The following is a 4318-nucleotide window of genomic DNA, read 5'->3' on the forward strand; positions in this document are numbered from 1 at the left end:
ATTTGTTTGTGGAAAATTATATAATTTTGATAAAAAAAGACGCCAGAAAAAAACATTCAAGGTTATGGCGTTTAAACTAAGTTTAAACCACAGCCGTGCTCTCGAAAACTGGCCCTTAGTGTTCGGGAGATATTATGTCGCAGATGAGAATATCAAACATTGGCTAACACAGTCGCAATTGGCGATTCGTACTGGTCGAACTCAGGAAGAATGAAAAGTATACGCAGCTACTGAACGATTTCGATAGGAATGCGATCTACACCATCAAATGAGTAGTGCCGTAGGTGTGCAATTACATCGCGCCAGTGACTAAACCGAGCCCATGGATACGGTTTGCCAATATTATATTGCGTCGAAGTCGGCCGCTGTGGTGTAGTGGTAAGCAGTGCGCGCTTCCACACCGCAGCACCTGGGTTCAAGCCCTGGTCAAAGCAACATCGCAAAAAATATAGAAAAAATATTTTTTCTTAACACCGGTCGTCCCTCGGGAGGCAATGACAAACCTCCGAGTGCATTTCTGCCATGAAAAACAGCTTCTCACAAAAATACAATTGCCGTTCGGAGTCGACGTAGAACTGTAGGTCCCTCCGCTTTGTGTGCCAAACACCAACATATGTGTAAACACTAACATATGTGTAAGCGCCATCTATTATTATTATTAAAGTCTCATTCGGAGACACCAGGATTGTGTTGCGTAGGTCAAGCCTTAGTATCTTCGTTGACTCATTTACCAGAACCATTGCGCGCTTTACTTTCCAGCGAATTGGCAGAAGCAATAGGTATCCATGAATGTCGACAAACATTGAATTTGTGTAGGCCAACGATTCTCACCCATTTTGTCTTGTTGTCGCCAGCGAATGAAGAACAAACATTCCTTCAAATTTAAAAAGTAAAAATTTCACTATTAAAAGTTTGGAAATATTCTTAAAACTTGCAAAGAAATTAAAAAAAAAAAAATAATTATTTTCGTTTTTAGGAGTAGGGTGAGAGTGTCATTTATACAATTAGAGTGAGGGTAAGTTTTTCTTACGAAACCTTTCATTACACGTCAATATAAAAAAAACGATAATATACATACTTCTGAAGGTATAGCAATAGGAACTTCAAAAAATGCGAAATAAATACATATGTATGTATGTTTGCAGAGTTAAAGTTTGAAGTAGGCTCTTGGCTCAAACTGATTGCTTATTACAATTATGTATGGCTTAAATATTGTGACCATAACTCAATTATACAGGATAAGAAGTTCGTTAAAGTACCATCTTTTAAAAAAGCAAACCTTTTCTACTTTATATAAATTTCATTTTACATATATTTTTTAACAACTTAAGTAAAGTTCTGCATCCGCCAATTTGTACAGCCATACATCAAAAAATAACGAAGTTACTTTATTGGCTCATTGCTATGAAAAAGTTACTTTTTAACAGTGAGATTTGGCTAACTTTCAATTTTTTTACTGAAACCGGTGGTGAACACTCAAAAAACGGCCCCAAGAGGGGCATAACATGAATGAAAAAACGGAATAGATTTGAAGTCAAGCGGAGTAGAGGACTTGATTTCAAAGATTTAAAAAACCGGAGTAAATCTAATCTGATTTTAGCTGAGTCCAAACACTAGTAGGGAACGAGTTCTTTACATTTTAACGCTAATGACCCACAGATTGCGGGAAAACACAGGGTTGTATCAGACTCTCGACGTGGTTTCGAGTTGGTTAGATTTTAACCATCTCAGTGAAATGGTTAAGTGCTGTCATTTTTATATGGCGAAACTACGCTAAATGAAGTGGGTTATCGGGATAACCAACTCAACAGCCATAACTACGTGGTTAGCTCCGGTGGGGACATGGTATTAGACTGCAAATTATCTTTTCGAAAAATCTGATCTTAAAAATTATTTTAAAAATTCAATGCAGTGTAGAATAAGAATATGTATACGAAATGAAAGGGGAAATTTCTTTAGAATTAAAATAGAAAAAAAAAATTTTAGATTCACAAGGACAAATAGGTAATTTTTAAGATAATAAAGGTAGAAGGACGAAATTCGAGGATGTTATCGAGTTTATATAAATCCTTAACATATCATTTTTTCATAAACAAATATTTGAAAATTTCAAGGATATTCAAGTATAAAATTTTAAAAGGACATTTACAATACTCACCAATCCTCATGCACCAAAAAATTGAAACTGTTCAAATTATACGGAATTTTCTTTTAATTTGATATCCATGTTTTTTCTCTAAGCAGATTTCACTGAATTTTTTAAATCATGTTTGACTTCTATATGTATGTATAATGAGCTAAACATTTATAAAAAAGTATTATTTATTAAATGAAAAAGAAATATAGCCATCACTGGTCAACAAAAGGAGTTTCTGTTATTGCCACCAGAGCAATTACAAATCCCGAAAATCACAGGATTCTTGGCAAATAAGAAAAGCCGGGATTCCGGGATCCCGGGATTAACATTCGCAGTGTATCCCCGATTCTGCCCAAATTAATATGTAGGTATATTTTGGCTAAATAGGAGACAAATCAATGTTCAACAGCTTTTGAGTTTAAAACAGGGATGGTAATCATTATAAGTTAAAAAATATTAATCAACATTTAATTATTATTTTCTGATTTTTATCTTTTTTTAAGAATAAATAATATTATTTATTAATTTTTACCTTTTTACTCGAAAGAAATTATTAGGGATGTGCCGGGTATCCGGTAGATATCCGGAATCCGGTCTTTTTTCTTTTATCCTACTATCTGGCCGGATACTGGCTTAAATCTGGCCGGATTTCCGGATTTCAATTATAGGAGATTCAATTTAAAAAGCTTGTTCAGAATTTTTTCTTTTAAATTTTTATAATCAAATTCGTTAGTACCTAATTAGTGATTAAGAGTTAAATATTTATATGTTTTTCATTATGAAAAGAAGCATTTCCGCAACCGGTCAAGAAAGAACCTATTTCTATTTTCAACATAAATGCTACTCGATGCATTAAACAGTCTTTTTGAGTTTACTGAGGAAGGTGGTTCGCAGAGATACTTCATGGGCAAAGTAAACAAATTTGGAAATTCTTTGCGACTAGGGTTCAATCGATACCACTAAGGTATCACTCTAATGAGTACTGCTACCCTAAAGTCTGATAGTATCGATACCCACTCAGTATCGGCAAATTATCGAGTACTTACTTGAATTGTTGAAAAGGTCGTATGATTACGTCTTATTTTAAATTTGTTTTTACCAACTACCCAGTTTTTGATTTATTGATGTCAGAGACGAAGGCGAGTTTGGAAACGTTTATCACAAAATATTCCAACAATGGAGCCTTAGGCACTCCGCACATACGCGCCTAATCTTAGTGGAGTAATCGTTTCGACATGCCGAATGCATAACGACTCGACTTCTGCATGCTACCGCACCCTGCATAAACCCTTGTCATTAATTTTTAATTATTTTCTGTTGAAATGACAAATAATTTTTATTTACAACACAAAAAAGTAAACAAATGGCGATTTAAAAATAGAAGGCGTTTTACAATGTTGGGCGCTTCGATTCATAAATTTTTTATGATTAGGTGAAAACATGATTATGAATTGTAATGTACAGAGCATCATTCAAATACATGTGTTGTGTAAAATTTGTATCAGACATACATACATACTTCCCAGCCACTTTACAATAGGGCTGCCATATAATCTGCTTCCCTGCATGCTTCCTAGAAAGGTTTTTCCTATTTACACTTTACGCGAATGTACTTAAATAAATGTTTTTATTACTTAGCATTACAAATAGGCATTTAAAGTCTAAATAAAACTTTTTGATATGAACCATAAATAAATTCCTTAAAGAAGTATGATTTTTATGAATTAAGAAAAAATTTTAAAAGAACTTCTTCAGGCGTCCTACAAAAGCCCTTCTGAAAGCTCTTTTTTGAGTAGCGAAAGCAGAGGCCCTTCAATTTGTGCCACTCCATACACAAAATTAAGGAAAAAGGAAAGAAAGGCCTTTTTGATAAGAGTTTAGCTCCTGAAATTACCTGGGTAGTACTTATATATGACCCTTCAGCAGGTGGTACTTACCTATTTTCCCAGTGGATACCTAAAAAATTTTTAATTTAAATCTAAAAAATAATGATTATTTTCCATCCCTGGTTCAAAAAAGCAGGAATACACTTTCAGTGTCCAAATTAAATAAATACGGAGCATGAATGAAGTATGCATATGTATATGCATGTATGTATATATATATAGATATACGCCAGTAACAAAATCTATTTAATCCATTTAATTTAAAAAGCACTATTTTCTTTCCTCTACTTGCACC

This window comes from Rhagoletis pomonella, unplaced genomic scaffold, assembly GCF_013731165.1.
Source record: "Rhagoletis pomonella isolate Grant_MI unplaced genomic scaffold, Rhpom_1.0 Rhpom_scaffold_00004, whole genome shotgun sequence".
Lineage (NCBI taxonomy): Eukaryota > Metazoa > Arthropoda > Insecta > Diptera > Tephritidae > Rhagoletis > Rhagoletis pomonella.